The sequence below is a fragment of the Dipodomys spectabilis genome, unplaced genomic scaffold, assembly GCF_019054845.1.
Source record: "Dipodomys spectabilis isolate Male_0828 unplaced genomic scaffold, ASM1905484v1 ptg000481l, whole genome shotgun sequence".
In the NCBI taxonomy this organism is placed as follows: Eukaryota; Metazoa; Chordata; class Mammalia; order Rodentia; family Heteromyidae; genus Dipodomys; species Dipodomys spectabilis.
The window spans coordinates 176,415-195,734 of NW_024871158.1; positions in this window are offsets into that span (position 1 = coordinate 176,415).

Here is a 19,320-nt window from a genome sequence, read left to right on the forward strand (position 1 = left end):
CTATAAATGTAAAAGTAAACACACTGGATTGTATGCAAGGAATTACAAATGAATTATCTGAAATGTCATAGTCCATGAAGAGTGAAAATACTATAATTCTCATAAAAGGCTAAGTCAAAGCCCAACAAAATAAATCCCAGTAAATGTGTAGTGCAAGAGAGGATAGTGGGGGACAATGTGAGAGGGGTAGGAAATTGAAGGGGAAAAGGATAGAATACAGGCAAGAATCCATTGTATACTTCCCAGAATTGAAATATACAAAGCAAGGGGTAGTGTGAAATGGGGGTGAAGATGTAAAAGTAGTCAGTATTCCTTGACTGGGAGAATCATACCATGGTGCTAGAATGGAAGACATTATCCAATACTTTTTGTGTGGCATTCTATAAGAGAATCATGAACTAACTGCAGATTTAATTGTTACTTTTAAAACATTCCATTAGGCATTCCCATGGATAGAATGATTTCTCAAGATCTCCCTCCATTTGTAGGTGGCAGTCCAGGCACTTCTACTCCAGGCCTGGGTATTTTACTTCAAAATGCAAACCATTGGAATGACACTGTCAAGACTTCAGATGGTCATGATGAAAGAAAAGAATGAGAAGAAAAGAAAGCCAAGTGTCAGTGAATCCTACCTGTAATCCTAGCTCTTCAGGAGGCTGAGAGGTAGAGAATGCCATTTTGAATTCAGCCAGGACAGGAAATCCCACCACACTCTTATTTCTGAGGGATTACAGGAATAAAAAAAATCCCATGAATGGGGCTATGACTCAAGGGCAAAGCGCTACCCTTGAGCAAAAGGAGCTCAGGAACATTGCCTAGGCTCATAGTAAAACCCCCGGACCTGCCAATAAAAAAAAGCCAGTAACAACATGTCATCCTCTGTATGTATGCATGTATTTCTATTGGTGAAGGTCTAGAGTTCCTATGATGAAAAGTATCCAGCTAGGAAATTTACTTTGAATAGAATGATTTCATAGAACAGAGAGAGTTTTCAAGACAGTGCATCTTCCAGGGCTCCTCTCACTGTTCCCATTGTAGCCTGAGGTTTTCTCCACATCAGGGACTGCTGGAAGAAGTCTTCCTCGTTGTTGGAACAGGCCTCACTCCTGTACAGCGGAGTGATTAAAAAAAAAAAACTCCTTCTAGGCCAATTAGTGAGGAGTGTGGGTGGGCTCTGAAGGCCAGGAGAAAAAGGTCTCTGTGTACCTCAAGCTATCTCTCTGCAGAGAGCTCTGTTCTGACAGGAAGACTTCATTTGTGCACCTCCCATGTCCATGTTCCCTGCACTTATCCTGTCTTTGTTAGAACATGTTCCAGTGTTGAAATAACCTGCTGCAATTAATTCAAGGGTCCTTCTGGCAGACAACTAGGGAGCTGAACCTAATAAAATATTCATTATTGGCAATGATCCTCCCTGCATTTTCAGAAGCTTGCTAAATCAAAGCACATGTGTAATATCACTATGCTTCCTGTCATCTAGGGCTGGTGAAACTCATCAGATTTTGAAATTTTGACCTCTCCTAGTTGGGCCCTGGATGGCTGTGTTTCAGGGTTGAACACGGGACCTGGGTACTGACCATGAGCTCATTGCAGAAGCTCAGTTCATTATCATTTGGTGTCACAGCTTCACTTCTGGTATCTGTGTGTGTATGTGTGTGTGCATGTATGTGTGTTCATATACTTGTCCTGGAGCTTCAACTCAGGACCTGAACACTGTACCTGAGTTTCTCCTGTACAAGGATAGCACTCTTCCACTTGAGGCACACAGCCACTTCAGGCTTTTTCTAGTGATGTAGTACTAAGGAATCAAACCTAGGGATTCATACATGCAAAGCACTGTACTCCTAAGACAAATTCCCAGCACTCTACTTCAGGTTTCTCTCTTTCTTTTGTTGGAAATTGGAGGAATTTAAATCTAGGCCTGTGTGTTATCCTTGAGCTCTTTAGCAAAAGCCAATCGCTCTACCACTTGAGCAACAGCACACATTCAGGTTTTTGTTGGGTCACTGGAGAGAAGCGTCTCAAGGAATTTCCTGCCCAGGCTGGCTTTCGACCGTGATCCTCAGCACTCAGCATCCTGAGAACCTAGGATGACAGGTACGAGTCAGCAGTGACTAGCTTCCACTTCAAGTTTCTAAGTGGTGAATAGGAGATAATAGTCTCATGGGACCTTTTGTGTCTGGGATAGTTTTGAACCCAGATCGTCAAATCTCAGTTTCCTGAGTAGGCAGGATGACTGACCTCAGCTACTACATGCCTAGACTGTAACACTCTGTTGCAAGGGGGTCCTTGGCTCCACATGGTAAGGCGCTACCCATGATCCCCACTGGTAAGTGTCAGTGGCTAGGCCCTGAGTTCAAGGTTCATGATCAAGAAACATAAACCAAAACAATTGTCTGCAGGAGACAATTCACTAGAGTTAGGTACATACATAATTTTGGCCCTGACATGAGGACGTATCTTAGCCACAAGTTTCTCATCTGCACAATCATCTTACTTGTGTAGCTCTTACAAGAACCAGATGAAAAAATGAAAAATTGCACCCCATGAATGACTCAGCACACAACAACTCATGAAAGACTCATCACATAGCTGTAACCCACATAATGTCATTAGAATTAGGGTGCTTTCATCAGTATCACCATTCTTTCAGAAACACGCCACATACAGTCCAAATTTAAATTTTAGAGGGGTGAGGTTTTTTTTGGGGGGGGGAGAGTCAGGCCCAGGGATTGCACTGAAATGTTGGGGGTACTGTCTTAAGGTCTTTTGATCAGACTAGAACTCTAACACTTTAAGCCACAGCTCAGTGTTTTACAGACTTCCTGCCAGGGCTGGGTTTTAAACCCACCAGTGTCAGATCTCAGCCCCCGAGTATCTTGGATGACAGGATGAGCACGCCAGCAGCATCTAGTTCATGGAACTGGGTTGCAGCAGTTTACCTCTGGCTAATTCAGGTTAGATGGCAAATGTCAGCACTAGACTCCCAGCTTGCTCTGTGATGAGGTATTTGCAGCCCTATCCTTATATAGTTGCAGTCAGAACATTCTATATTTTCCTTTTTTTTTTTTGTTTTGTTGCCAGTCCTCGGTTTTGAGTAAGGGTCTAGACACAGTTCCTAAGCCTTTATGCTCAAAGCTAGTGCTCGAATGTTTGAGCTACAGCACAACTTCTGGATTTTTCTATGCACATGGTAGTGAGGAATCGAACCAAGGGCTACGTACTTACTAGGCGAACACTCTACCACTGAGCCCCAGTAGTGACAAGTGTATAAACAGATAAATGTGTAGATTGGTAGATACACAGACAGACAGACAGACAGACAGACAGACAGACAGACAGACAGACAGACAGACAGACAGACAGATAGATAGATAGATAGATAGATAGATAGATAGATAGATAGATAGATAGATAGATAGATGTAGATATATTTAACGAGAGATGTCTGTAAATTATGAAATCGCATATATGATATTTCTATCAAATATTGCCAATTAAATTATTCCTTCCTTTTTTAAGTATCATGATTAAATACATAATAAAGTATTAATTGAAAATTAGTCAATGTAGTATAATTGTTGTGTATAATTTCATAATATAATCATACACTACTAATGTAATTGTTACTTTTACAACATTCTATTTCTACAGATGCCTATTGGAAAGCGTTTCTTTTTTTAATTTTAATTTTAATTTGTTTTAATTTGTTTTTTGGGGTCCGGTTGTGGTTGCTGAACTCTGGCCTGGTCGCTGTCTCTCAGCTTTTCAGCTCAAGGCTAGCGCTCTACCACTTGAGTCACAGCGCCACTTGTGACTTTTTTCTTTTTGCTTATGTTGTGCTGAGGAATTGAACTCAGGGCCTCTATTATGCAATGCAAGCGCTGTACCAATGAGCCACCTTCACAGTCCTGGAAAGCGTTTCTTAGAATCTCCCGCCAGCCATTCATTATTGGGAGTACCGGGATTCAACATTCAGGCCTAAGTTGCTGATTTCAGCTTGGCTTCCCTAATATCCCGCCAAACATCAGCAATATAAGGTCATGTACATTGTCTGGGCATTGTTATTTAGAGCCAGGATGGTACAATACAAAGGGGAAAAAAAGTAAAACCACCTTATTGAACTTTTCAGTTTTATCCTTTTCCTTTTTATTTTTATTTTTTTGCCAGTCCTGAGATTTGAACTAAGGACCTAGGATCCCAGGATCGTCTTTGGCAGAGATGCCAAGCATTGAGTTCAAGCCCGGTACTTGGACTACAACCAAATAACAACAACAACAATAACAATAATAATAATAAGGCCCTGGCGTGGAATTAGCACCATTTTATTGGCAGGCCTGGCATTTAAACTCAAGGTCTAGGTAACTCTGCGGCACTGTGGGTGAAGGGGAACATCACCGTCCTAGAAGACAAGAAGATCAGAAAAGTTCCAAGGGCCTGAATTGAAGTTCCAGTACTGAAAATAATGATACTCATATAGGAGATCTATTTACATACATGGGTTTATTCCATATGACATTTATTACCCTTATTTTTTTAGTATTATTACACATAAAACATTTATTTTATTACATCATATCACATATACTGAGACCCACGACTTTCACAGAGAGGGAAAAAAATGGGACAAAATTGGCTTCTTACTCCATGAATAAATTATTGGCCATGTTGGGATTTCAACTCACAGCCTACAATGCCCAATCCATAAATGGGGTCACAGTCTTAGCCCACCAGCCTCCAGAAAACTGAGCTACTACCAGGAAGTTCTGAGGACTTGTGATCAAGCCACAGTAGTGCCATATAGATATATGTGTGTGTGTGTGTGTGTGTGTGTGTGTGTGTGTGTGTGTGTGTGTGTGCATGTGTGTGCGTGTGCGTGTGCGTGTGTGTGTGTGTTTGCGTGCACATGTGCATCTTGGTAGTAGGGCTTGAATTCAGGGCCCATGCTCTGTCCCTCAGTTTTTTCATTCAAGGATAGCCCTCTACCACTTGAGTCACAGCTTTTCTTCTAGCTTTCAGGTGGTTCTTGGGAGAGGAGAGTCTCACAGACATTTCTTGTTGGGCTGCATCTGAATGTTAGTCCTCTGATCTCAGCGTGTTGAGGGAGCTAGGAATGTGAGAATATGAGCCATTAGCATCTGACCATGCTTTCCTTCTTGGATAAAACAGAATACCTATTTCCTAGCCAAGCACCCATCTACAGCTATCCCCCCTTCCCCTTCCCCTAACCCTCCAGGCTTCAGAGGAAACATACTCTCCTGAGGACAAAGAAATAGGATGCACTGACAGGTTTGAGCATTATGTTCTCCACAGAGTCAGGGGCTGCTGGGAGTTGATGTAGAGGTCAGAGATCTAGGCCAGGGAAAGTAGACAGCTGTTAGAACAGAAAGTATGAAAAGCCATCCGTGCAGCTGCATGCCAGTGGCTCATGCCTATAATCCTAGCTACTCAAGGCTGACACTGGAGGATCAATCAAGATTCAAAGCTAGCCTGGGCATACTCTTATCTCCAAAGAATCACCAAAAAGCTGGGAAGAAGAAATATTATAATTCAAATGTTAGAGCACCAAACTTGTGCAAACAAGCTAAAGGTTACCACCTAGGCTTTTCAAGCCTTGGTAAACACACACACACACACACACACACACACACATGCACACACACACATCATGTGCATGCAAAATCAGAGATTTTTACACTGTAACCTTTGGGTATTCTCTACCTTTTTCCCAACTAAGTCTGGTGGTTGTTGGCCTAGGAGTTCGATGCATCCAACACCACCTGACATCTATAATTTTGGGGAACAGACTGGCTATAACATCAGCTTTCCCCAATCCCAGCTACTTGATTGGGTAATGGTCTATCCAGACCCTTTGGGATTCCTTTTACAGACTTGCCAAGATCCTTTAAAGAGGCATCACATGCTGGGCACTGGTGGCTCACGCCTGTCATCCTAGCTACTCAGGAAGGTGAGATCTGGCTTCCAAGCCAGCTTGGGTAGGAAAGTGTGTGAGACTCTTATCCTCAAAGAACCATCAGAAAATAAGATGTGTCCCTGTGGCTCAAGTGGTAGAGTGTGAGCCTTGAGAAAAAGAGCTCAGGGACAATGCTCATGGACAACAACAACAAGGAGAGGCATTGCATATTGGCTTTGGGATTGGCATGGGCCAAATATTGGAAATTTCAAGAGTGCCAAGATAAATCAGTACCTCCTTTAGTCCCATGCTCCTCTATCTTGTCCAATCCCTGGCCTTGGCCGTGCTTCAGGTCAGGATGGCTCTGGCTTGATGGCAAGGCTCCAAGGACAAAGATCCCAGACTAATTGCCAGAGGTGGAAGTCAGCCTGGGACTAGGAGCTTCTACTCTGGGTGTGGGCTGAAGCCAGGGCTGACATTTATTTCATTCTGAGCCTTGCAGGGGTAGGGAGACAGTGTAAACACACATTGAGTCAGGTAAGATGGGAATCTGTAGGACCACTTGTGTGGGGGCGGCTGTGGGACTCAGGGGGACACTGTTCTTGGTACTCCTCTCTCGGACGTCCCTCTCGCTCTCTCATCCCTCAATAGTAAAAGAGAAACCTTAAATAAGGGTGTCAAAGAAGGGGCAGGGAAGTATTTACGTGTGAACCAGACTTGTGCTTCATATTCATCCTAGCCCCTAATTCTTATTTATCTGAGGATTGGCCATATGGGTTTGGGGAGGGGGATAATCCTAGCTTAGAATGTGGATCAGTGATATATTGGTCGACTAGCAAGTCTGAAGCCCTGTGTTTGATTCTACAAAGATAAAGCTGGAAGGGGAGGTGGGGCTCAACTTGTAGACCACCAGTCTTGATCAAATAGAGCTCAAGGACAGTGGCCAGGCCCTGAGTTCAAGCCCCATAACTGGAAGAACAAATCTTTGTGGATGCTTTATTTTCCCTTTGGAAACGATTTATTCTTTTTGATAAGCATAACACGGGCCTCTTCCCTGGCCACCACTGGGCCATTAGATGTCCCTGGAATTTGGGCCTCCTCCCAGCAGCCTCTGCTCTACTCGGCCCGCAGGTTACCCTTCCTATCACCAGGCAGATGGAGGCCTAGAGAACCCCACCTGGCCACCTAGTTCTGGTGGCTGCTGAGGATTTGGGACTCAGTATGTCACATAGGGAGTCATCATTCCCATCAGTCTACCGAGAAAAGGGACGGAGCACTGCAAGCCTGAGTTCACCAGCTGTGGGTAGTTCTGGATGTGGGGATCTGCAGCAGGATATGCTCTGTGGGGGAGTCCTGTATGGGGCAGCGAACCCTGACTTCTCCTCTTGCAGTTTCCACACTATCCTGAAGTAGCAATTCTTCAAAACCTTACTGTGCCTTCCTCATTTTGCCCACCCAGGAGCCTGAGGCCTCTGAAGCAGCTGCACTGGTGGGGAGTTCAGCCTGTGTCGGCATCTGGAGCTCCGTGTAGGAGCGACAGCAGCTCTTGCAGCTATCTACTCTTCATGTTCTCCTGGGAAAGCTGGCACATGAACTCGGCTTTCTCCTGACACAGCTGATCCGGAATGAACATCTGTCCTTTACATGCCAGGAGGGATTCCTGGACAGTGCAGATATGTGCTGACAGCTGGTTGAATCGATGGTGGAGCTCATCTGTAGGACTCTGGAAGTCCACCTCATCAGGCAGGTTGTGGATGAAGCAGATTTTCTTCTCGGATGCCCACATGTCCCACTTCTCATTCTCTCACATATTGTGGTGGCAGCACACGGGGCGGGGGACCTGTGGCTCCGGCTCTATCTGGTACTGAGCTGTCCGGGGAAGGGGGAGTGCCTGCAGCAGTCCGGCACGAGTTTCCCCCTGTGGATCTCAGCCTCTGAGAGTGCTAACAGAGCCACATCCCTCTCAGTTTGGGGGACATCTCCATCCTCTGCCATGGGCATATTGAGGAGAGTCGCTTCTTCAGCTATTGCTTCTCCAGGGTTCACAGCTTCCCCTTCCCCAGGGAAAGCCTGGAAGCTCAGCTGGGCCTGCAGGTGTTCCTCCTGTGGACTGGTCACTTCCAGGCACTTGAAACTGTCCTGCCACTTTGGGGTCACCACCTAGTCCCCCCATTTGGTCTCACCCTGCACTTGTTTCAGCTGCTCCAACAGCTGGGTCTGCTTCTGCAGGTGCTACTGCAGGACCTACTACTTGGAGCACAGCTGCTCATTTGAAGTGATGTGCTGCTCACAGGTGGCTCTGAGCTCCTGCAGCTAGGCCAGGGACTGCTCCTGCTGCTCCTGCAGCTCCTGAGCTTCTTGGCTCTCTCTCTTTCAGCCACCTCTTTCCATTCCTCTATCTTCTCCTCTGAGCAGTCCAACTGTTCCCGCAGATGTTTCTTCACCTGCTGCTCTGAGTCCATGATGCTGGTGAGATCCTCCTTCTCACTGCTCACCCTGCAGATAGCGTCCCGCAGCAAGGCCAGCTGTTCCTCCAGCTGTGGGTTGCACATACATGCACATCGTGGAGTCTCGGGGATCTCCTGCCGATCCCTGGTTTCCTCCTCTAGTCTTCCCAGTTACTCCCGCTGCTCTGCAATATGGAGATGGAGCCTCTGGTTTTCCTGGACCTAGATGTGAAGTTGTTTCTCCAGGTTTCTCAACCCCATCTGCGTGCAGTAGGTGTAGGCCTGCAATTGCTGTTCATCCTGAGATGGACCCTCGGGGGGCCATGGCTCTGCCAGCTTCCTTCTCAGTTCCCCCAACTATTCTCTAGGTGCAGCACCTACCTCGATCCTCACTCCTTCTCCTCTGTCAGTTGGTTTACCTGCTCAGTCAGCCACCAGGCCTCCTTCTTTGGCGTGGAACTCTCAATACTCAGGTTCTGGGAGAAAGTGTCTGTCTCCAGATTTGCTGTGGTCACCATTCAGCTCAGGTTGTCCTGTAGCCTCTTCAGTACATCACGCCTCTGCAACACTTGTTGGAACTTGCAGATTCTATTCTTCCTGTTGCTCCTCTATGTCCAGAGTGCTTCCAGTTTCTCCGAAAACTCTGTGTTCACTTGTTCCATGTCATAGAAGCTTCTGGTCTTTTCCTTGAGCTGAAGTGTTACATCATTCAGCTGTTCAAACAACATTTCAGTATCCTTCTGTAAGTAGTAACCACAGAAGCCACCATCTCCAGCTCCCCCATGCACTGCTCTGAAGCCTGTAGGCAGCTGGTGAGAGCTTTGTGCTTCATTTGTCTGTCATCGGCCGTAAGCTGCATGTGGGCTGGTGCCGATTGTAAATCACTTTCTGCCAAAACCAACCACTGTATTGGTAGCTTGTGCATGTCTAGCTCTGTTTTCGGTGCTTTGTGCACTTGGGCTACCTTCTCCTCTTTCGCTTGTCAAACCTGCAGGTCTGTCTTTCCCTGCTTCAGTGGTTGGATCTTGGCACAGAGCACCTGGTTTCTTCTTTTGCTGCAGTCCAAGGAAGGCACCACATGTCGGTAGCACCTCTGCAGATTCTTGGTGGTATCTGGACCCTTGACACTCTGGACCCTGGTGGCTGTGACTGTGTCCAAAGGCAGGGGAGGCCTGTGATAGGCATCACCTTTGGCCAGACCCTCCATTGAATCACCCTCCCCAGTGGTGTTTCTCTTTGGAATCCTTCCCTTTTTTTGTGTTCTTTGTTTTCTTGAATGTTGAAGGTCTGACGGGAGGATTCTTCTGCTGGTGTTCTGGCAGTAGTTTGTTGCCTGCAGCTCTGTCTCAGAGTCTTGTTATTTCAGACATCTGAGCGCTTGGATGGGAAAGTTGGGCTGGCCACATTCCCAGGCTCTGGGAAATCCTCTATTCTCCCACTCACTGACTAGGTCGCCAATTTCCTATTGTACTCCAAATTCGCCTCGACACTCTTGCTTACCACTCAGTTACCTGTACCTTCCGCAACGCCTGGTAGTGGTGTCAACCAACAGACAGCCGGATGGCTACACAGATTGTTGCGTATGTCTGTTTGTTGCCAGTCCTGGACATTGAACTCAGGACCTAGGCACAGTTCATGAGCTGCTTTTGCTCAAAGATACCCCTCTACCACTGGAGCCACATGGGTCTACTTCTGGCTTTGTTGACACTGAAGTTGGATAGGCGTCTCAAGTACTTTGCAGCCTACGGTGACCGTGACCATGAATCTCCTTTCACAGCTTTATAAGTATCATGGAGGACTGCTGAAAGCCACTGGTGCCTACTTAATCATTGGTCTTGCTGATATTCTTGGACAGACTGGTGAATTCCCTATCTTCGGGTTTAAGTGGTGGGAGCTGGAGCCCACAATTCGAATCCTGGTCCTGCCACCTCCAAATGGCAGGAAATCCTAAGAAACTCATTTTTTTCCTAGAAAAGGCGCCATATGAACCTTTCTTTTTTAATTTTAATTTTTATTTTTTGTGAACATACTGTACAGAGGGGTTACAATTACATGGGCAAGATAATGAGTACATTTCTTATCAAGCATTGCAGCCTCCTCCTTTGTTTACCCTTCACATCCCTTCCCAGCCTTTCCACCGCCCCCACAACCAATCCTTCCCACCTCCCCCTCACCAAAGTTGTAAAGTTCGTTTTCGACATGACAACTTGTACATCTCATTGTTGCAACAAGTCCACCTGTACCCTTAAACGAATTCTTTTTCCCCATCTCCTCCAGAAATTATACCTACATCAAATATAGTGAAAGCAAGGGTTATAGTGTGGGGCAGCTACATACAAAGCAACAAAGAAATAATCTTATAAATGTGTTAGAAACAAATGTATGAAAGAAAAAACATTAAAATACATATCTAAGGGTTCATTTTCCTAACATCACATTATTTGACATTTTCTGCTTGACTCATACACATACTAGATATTGCAAATAAGGGAAACCATGGGACCTAAGTTTGTTTGGGCTTGGCTTACTTCCCTTAATATAAGTTTTTCCAAGCCTTTCCATTTACTAACAAATGGGGCAATGTCATTCTTTCTGATGGAGGCATAGAATTCCATTGTGTATATATAACACATTTTCTTGATCCATTCATCTATTGAGGGGCATCTGGGTTGGTTCCAGATCTTAGCTATGGTAAATAATGCTGAAATACACATAGTTGTGCTGGTAGATTTAGTGTGGTCTTGTGTGTAAACCTTTGGGGAAATGCTCAAAAGTGGGATTGCTGGGTCTTAGGGGAGCTCTATGTGAAGTCTTTTGAGGAACAACCATACTGATTTCCAAAGTGGTTGAACAAGTTTACACTCCCACCAACAATGCAGGAAGTTTCGCTTCTGTCCACATCCCCTCCAGCATCTGTTGTTGTTGGAGTTCTTGATTTTTGCCATTCTAACTGGGGTGGTATCTCAATGTTGATTTGATTTGCATTTCTTTTATGGCTAGGGAGGTTGAGCATTTCTTCCTGTGTCTATTGGCCATCCTTCTTTCTTCTTCAGAGGAGTTTCTCTTTAAGTCTTTAGCCCACTAATTTATTGGGCAGTTGTTTCTTTGAGGATTTGTTGTTGGGGGATATAATTTTTTGAGTTCCAAGCATATTTTAGATATGAGACCCTTGTCCATTGTATGGCTAGTGAAGATCTTCTCCCAATCCGTAGGCTTTTTATTGATCTTGCTAGCTATGTCCTTTGCCATGCAGAAGGTCTGCAACTTGATACAATCCCATTTTTCCAACTTTTCTTTTAATTGTTATGTTTCCGGGTCTCTATTAAGAAAATTTCGGCGTGGGCCAAGGAGACCTAAGGTTTCTCCTATTCCATTCTGTAATGTTTTCAGAGTGTCTGCTTTGTCTCCGAGGTCTTTGATCCATTTGGAGTTGATTCTGGTGCAGCGTGATATATAAGGATCTAGCTTTAGTTTTCTACAAGTAGGTAACCAATTTTGTCAGCAACATTTACTGAAGAGGCTGTCTTTCTTCCATTCTATTGTTTTTGCTCCCTTATCCAAGATTACATGGCTATACGTCTGTAGGTTCATTTCTGGGTTTTCAAATCTATTCCATTGATCCTGAGGTCTGTTCTTATGCAAGTACCAAGCTGTTTTGATTACTATGGCTTTATAGTAGAGTTTGAAATTTGATATTGATATTCCTCCAGCAGTGTTCTTTCCATTGAGGAGCATTTTAGCTATTCGAGGACTTTTATTGTTCCATATGAATTTTTGGATTGCCTCTTCTATTTCCTTGAGGCATGATGTTGGAATGTTGATAGGTATCACATTGAATTTGTAGACAGCCTTGGGAAGTATTGCAATTTTCATGATGTTAATCTTTCCAATCCAGGATCATGGGAGGTTTTGCCATTTTCTAAGTTCTGTTTTAATTTCCTTTTTCAATTTTTTAAAAGTTTCATCATAGAGGTCCTTCACTTCTTTGGTTAAGTTAATTCCTAGGTATTTTATTTTTTGTGTGGCTATAACAAATGGAGTTGCTTTCCTAATTTCAGCCACACTTATCTCATTGTTGGCATACAGAAAAGCCTTTGATTTTGGGGGGTTAATTTTATACCCTGCTACTTTGCCAAAGTTTTGAATCAGCTTGAGTAATTTGGGAGTGGAGTCTATGGGATTCTTTAAATACAAGATCATGCCATCTGCAAAGAGGGAGAGTTATTTCTTCTTTCTCTATTTGGATCCCCTTTATGTTTGCATCTTTTTTTAATGCTGTAGCTAGGCATTCTAATACTAGATTGAAGAGAAGTGGAGAGAGGGACATCCTTGTCTTTTTCCTGAGTTAAGATGAAATGGTTTTAGTTTTTCACCATTAAGTATAATGCTGTAGGTTTGTCATATACAGCCTTTATTGTATTGAGGAATGTTCCATAGATTCTTAATTTTTCCAAAACCTTCATCATAAAGGAGTGTTGGATCTTGTCGAATGCTTTTTCTGCATCTATTCTTATTCTTGCACCTGATTATGTGATGAATAATATTAATTGACTTGCATATATTGAACCAGATTTGCATCCCTGAAATGAATCCTGTTTGATCGTGGTGTATGATTTTTGGATGATTTGCTGAAGTCGATTGGCTAAAATTTTCTTGAGAAGTTTTGCATCAATATTCATCAAAGAAATGGGTCTATAGTTCTTTTTCTTTGATGAGTCCCTGCCTGGTTTGCACATGAGGGTTATGATGGCTTCCTAGATTGTGTTCGGTTGTGAACTTTCGCTTTCAATTTCATTGAAGAGTTGTAGGAGTATTGGTGTGATCTCTGCTTTGAAGGCCTTGTAGAATTCCGCTGTAAAACCATCTGGTCCTGGACTTTTCTTAGCTGAGAGGTCTCTTACTGTTGTTTCTATTTCAATGCTTGATATTGGCCTCTTAAGATGGTTTAACTCATCTTGGTTTAGTTTTGGCATCTCAGTATTTGCTAGAAAAATGTCCATTTCTGCCAATTTCTCAAACTTACTAGCATAAAGTTTTGAGAAGTATTCACTTATAACGTTCTGAATCTTGGTTGTTTCCCTGGTCATGTTTCCATTCTCATGTCTGAGTTTATTTATTTGGGTGCATTCTCTTCTTTATCTGATAAGATTTGCTAAGGGTCTGTCAATTTTGTTAATTTTTTCGAAGAACCAACTCTTTGTTTTGTTGATTCTTTCTCTAGTTTTTTTGGATTCTAATTCATTTAAATCTGATAAATCAGAATTAATTATTTCTTTCCGTCTACTGGATTGGGGTTTATCTTGCTGCTCTTTTTCAAGGAGGTTTAGATGTGTCATTAAATTGTTAGTTTCAGATCTCTCCAATTTGTTGATGTAGGAGCTCAGAGCTATGAACTTGCCTCTGACTAATGCCTTTGCTGTGTTCCAGAGGAGCTGGAAATTTGTGTGCTCATTTTTGTTGAATAGCATGAACATTTGAATTTCCTTGTTAATTTCTTCCATGACCCACTCGTGATTCAGCAGTGTGTTGTTCAGCCTCCATGTGTTACTGGACTTTTTTTGGTGGCTTTTGCTGTTGAGTTCTAATTTTGTTCCCTTGTGGTCAGGTAGAATGCAAGGGATAACTTCAATGTTTCTGAATTTAGTCAAGTTTGCTTTCTGGCCTAAAATGTGGTCTATTTTAGAAAATGTTCCATGGGGTCCTGAGAAAAACATATATTCTGATGCTGCTGGGTAAAATATTCGGTAGATGTCTCTTTAATCTAGTTGATCTATGCAGCTGTTTAGATCTGCGGTTTCTCTGTTGAGTATTTGTCAAGTTGATCTCTCTAGTGGTGAGAGTGGTGTGTTAAAATCCCCAACAATTAATGTCTTTGGATCTGTGTGGGATTTGAGGGAAAGTAGTGTTTCTTGGATAAACTTGGGTGCTCCATTGTTTGGCGAGTAGATATTTAGAATGGTAATATCTGCCTGAAAGAGAGATCCCGTAATTAGTATGTAGTGACCTTCTTTATCTCTTCTCACGAATTTTAATTTGAAGTCTATTTTATCTGATATTAGGATTGCAACTCCCGCCTGGTTATGGGGGCCGTTTGCTTGGTAGATTTTGCTCCAGCCTTTATCATTGAAAATGTGTTTGTTTTTACGGGCAACATGTTGCTCCTGAAGGCAGCAGAGAGAAGGATCTTGATTTTTAATCCAACTAGACAGTCTATGTTGCTTAATTGGAGAGCTAAATGTGTTAATGTTGATAGATAGGATTGAGTGGTATTTGGGAGTTCCTGCCATGTTATCCACCTTCTTGGGGGCTGCGAAAACTGGGTTCTTCATATGGTTCTTGGATTCTTAGTTTGGGTGCACTTTATTGGCCTTTATTGTGGTATTGTTGGTTTTCTATGTGCAGAACATCTGTAAGAACCTTTGTAGGGCTGGTTTGGTGGAGATGTATTGTTTCAATTTTTCTTTCCTATGGAAGTTTTTTATTTGGCCTTCAGTTATAAAGGAGAGTTTAGCTGGGTACAGTATTCTTGCTTGATAGTTTTTTGATTTTAGGGCATGGCATACATCATATCAGACTCTTGTGGCATTGTCTCTGCTGAGAAATCTGAGGTGATTCTAGTTGGTTTCCCTTTATAGGTGATTAATCTTTTCTCCCTGACAGCTTTAAAGATCTTTTCCTTGGTCTGAATTGATCCTTTGTGGATTATAATGTGACAGTAGGATGTCCTATTTTTGTCTGGTATATTTGGAGTTCTAAAAGATTCTTGTATCTGAATAGGCCTAACTTTTTGCATGTTTGGGAAGTTCTCTGCTAGGATCCTGTTAAACAAGTTTCCTAGACCATTAACTTCTGTTTCTAAGTTCTCTTCTATACCCATTATCCGTAGATTAGGCCTTCTGATGGTGTCTTCCAAGTTTTGGATAGATTTATCATAATTCTTGGACTTGACTTGGATGGTTGTATGTTCTTTCTCTATAATATCTAGGCTGTCTTCAGTCCCTGAGATTTGATCTTCTGCATGGTCTAACCTGCGGTCAAGACTTTCTACTTTATTTTTTATTTCTTTTCCTTCTAATTGGTCAGCTTTGATGGCTTCAAATTCTTTGTTGAAGCTTTGTTTTAGATCTTGTATGAACTTCTTTACTTCCTTAATTTGGTTTTCACTGTTTATTCTCAAATCACTTAGTTGATTGGTTATGGTTTCCTTGGACTCCCATTCCTTCTGTTGGGTTCCATTCAGGATTCTCTTTATGGTCTCCCTGACTTCCTTCAACTCTTTGTTAATGGATCCCAGGAATGCCTTTAGTGATCTTTGTGTATTCTTTTCCTGCTCTCTCAAGTCCTGTATTACTCTTTCCTTAGGTTCCTCCCAATCCCATTCCTGCCATTCCTGTAGTTCTCTTTGAGTGTTCTCAGCCTCTTAACGCCATTCCTGCCTTTCTCTTTGAGTATTCTCAAGCTGCTCACACAAATCCTGTATCAGTTTTTGAGTTGCTTCCTCACGCTCATGATGTTCCTGTATAAACTTTTAGATTGTCTCCTCTCTCTCCCTATCACGCTCATACAGAGTCCTTTGTAGGTTTTCAATCTTTTCCTGCATTGACCTTTTGTTTGCTTCCTTTCTCTCCCCATCACACACATACAGAGTCCATTGTATGTTTTCAATCTTTTCATTTATCATGTTTGCCAGAAGTGTTTGTAGAACTATTTGGGAACTTTGCTCTGGATTATTCATTATCTGTTCTGTCCCCTGATTATCAAGAGTGGGAGTTGAGATACCTGGACTCGCCATTTTTCTTGTGTTTTTCCAGCTTACTCTGCCCATTTGGGATGCAAATAGCACCAGTTTTGTGCTAGAACACTAACTTAAGGCAAGCATCAACCAAAATCTAAATTTGCACAGTCAATAGTCTGCAGATACAATCTAGTTCAACAGCTACATCTACTCAACATCAAACAACTATATATTAATGGACTACACATCGCAAAGATGAATTTGGAAAACCAGAAATTATTAGGGTTAGGGAGAGATGTGGGTAAAAAATAGGAATAGAGTGATGTGGGAAGGCACAGGTAGAGTTAACTAAGTCCTAATCCCAAGGCAGGAAATAGGTTGGATAGGATGAAAGTAGAGAGAGAGAGAAAAAGAAGAAAGAGAAAGGGAAAAGAAAAGGGACCAGAAAAAATAGAAAATAATAATTAATAATATTATGTAGATTCTAAAACAAACTATTCAGAGAAGAACATGAATATAATGAGAGGAGGGAAGGGATATAAAGGAGATGTGAAAAACTTAACAATAAAAATGCTTAAAATATTATATAGGTATAAAGAGGTAGTACTGCTATTAAGGAATTTAAGTCTCAGAGGTTTTGAATTGAGTAATAAATTTGTGGATTAAGTGTGTACACAATGGGAGATAGGGTCTAATAATCAAATACGGGTTTAACTGAGCATGTTCAGGACAACAATTAAGTCACAAAAAGAAGACGAAAGAGAAGAGAAGGTGAAAAGGATAAGAAAGGAAGAAAAAAGATCAGAAGTTCAGTAGAGCTAAACAAAATCAAAAAGAAAATTTAAAAAAAGAGAAAGAATTGCTAAGGGTCTGTCAATTTTGTTAATTTTTTCGAAGAACCAACTCTTTGTTTTGTTGATTGTTTCTATAGTTTTTTTTGGATTCTAATTCATTTAATTCTGATTTAATTTTAATTATTTCTTTCCATCTACTGGATTGGGGTTTATCTTGCTGCTCTTTTGCAAGGAGGTTTAGATGTGTCATTAAATTGTTGGTTTCAGATCTCTCCAATTTGTTGATGTAGGAGCTCAGAGCTATAAACTTGTCTCTGAGTACTGCTTTTGCTGTGTCCCAGAGGAGCTGGTAATTTGTGTGTTCATTTTTTTGAATAGCATGAACATTTGAACTTCCTTTCTAATCTCTTCCATGACCCACTCGTGATTCAGCAGTGTGTTGTTCAGCCTCCTTGTGATACCAGACTTTCTTTGGTGGCTTTTGGTATTGAGTTCTAATTTTATTCCCTTGTGGTCAGAGAGAATGCAAGGTATAACTTCAATGTTTCTGAATTTGGAAAAGTTTGCTTTCTGGCCTAAAATGTGGTCTAATTTAGAAAATGTTCCATGTGCTGCTGAGAAAAACGTGTATTCTCATGCTGCTGGGTGAAATGATTGGTAGATATCTGTTAAATCTAGTTGATCTGAGCAGCTGTTTAGATCTGCAGTTTCTCTGCTGAGTTTTGCCGAGTTGATCTATCTAGTGGGGAGGGTGGTGTGTTAAAATCCCCAACAATTAATGTCTTTGGAGTTATATGGGATTTGAGGGAAAGTAGTGTTTCTTGGATAAACTTGGGTGCTCCATTGTTTGGCGAGTAGATATTTAGAATTGTAATATACTCCTGAAAGAGAGATCACTTAATTAGTATGTAGAGACCTTCTTTATCTCTTCTCACGAATTTTAATTTGAAGTCTATTTTATCTGATATTAGGATTGCAACTCCTGACTGTGTATGGGGGCCGTTTGCTTGGTAGATTTTGTTCCAACCCTTAACATTGAAAATGTTTTTGTTTTTACGGGCAAGATGTTTCTCCTGAAGGCAGCAGAAAGAAGAGCCTTGTTTTTTAATCCAGCTAGGCAGTATATGTCGCTTAATTGGAGAGTTCTGTCCGTTAACGTTAAGAGAAAGGACTGAGACGTATTTGGAGTTCCTGCCATGTTATCCACCTTCTTGGAGGTTGCAAAAACTGGGTTCTTCCTATGGTTCTTGGATTCTCAGTTTGGGTGTAGTTTCTTGACCTTTATTGTGGCCTTGTTGGTTTTCTATGTGTAAGACATCTTTAAGAATCTTTTGTAGGGCTGGTTTGGTGGAGACATATTGTTTCAATTTTTCTTTGCTATGGAAGGTTTTTATTTGGCCTTCAGTTATGAAGGAGAGTTTAGCTGGGTACAGTATTCTTGGTTGATAGTTGTTTGTTTTTAGGGCATGGCATATATCATTCCAGGCTTTTCTTGCTTTGATTGTCTCTGCTGAGAAATCTGAGGTGATTCTAATTGGTTTTCTTTATAGGTGATTAATCTTTTCTCCTTGACAGCTTTAAGGATCTTTTCCTTGGTCTGAGTTGATCCTGTGTGGATTATAATGTGACACTGAGATGTTCTATTCTGGTCTAGTCTGTTTGGAGTTCTAAAAGCTTCTTGTATCTGAATAGGCCTATATTTTTGCATGTTGGTTAAGTTCTCTGCTAGGATCCTGTTAAGCAAAATTCCTAGGCCATTAACTTCTGTTTCTAGGTTCTCCTCTACACCCATTACCCTTAGATTAGGCCTTCTGATGGTGTCTTCCAAGTGTTGAATAGATCTATCATATTTCTTGGACTTGTCCTGGATGGTTGCTTCTTCGAAAAAATTAACAAAATTGACAGAACCTTAGCAAATCTTATCAGAAAAAGAAGAGAACACACCCCAATAAATAAACTCAGAGACGAGAATGGAAACATCACCAGGGAAACAATCAAGATTCAAAACATTATAAGGGAATACTTCTCAAAACTTTATGCTAATAAGTTTGAGAACTTGACAGAAATAGACCTTTTCCTAGCAAATATTGACATGCCAAAACAAAACCAAGATGAGTTAAACCAGCTTAACAGGCCCATATCAAGCATTGAAATAGAAACAGCAATAACAGACCTTCCCAGCTAAGAAAAGTCCAGGACCAGATGGTTTTACAGCTGAATTCTACAAGGTATTCAAAGCAGAGCTCATACCAATACTTCTCCAACTCTTCAATGAAATTGAAAGAGAAAGTTCACTACCGAAAACATCCTATGAAGCCATCATATTCTTCATCCCAAAACCAGGCAGGGACTCATCAAAGAAAGAGAACTATAGACCCATTTCTTTGATGAATATTGATGCAAAACTACTCAACAAAATATTGGCCAACC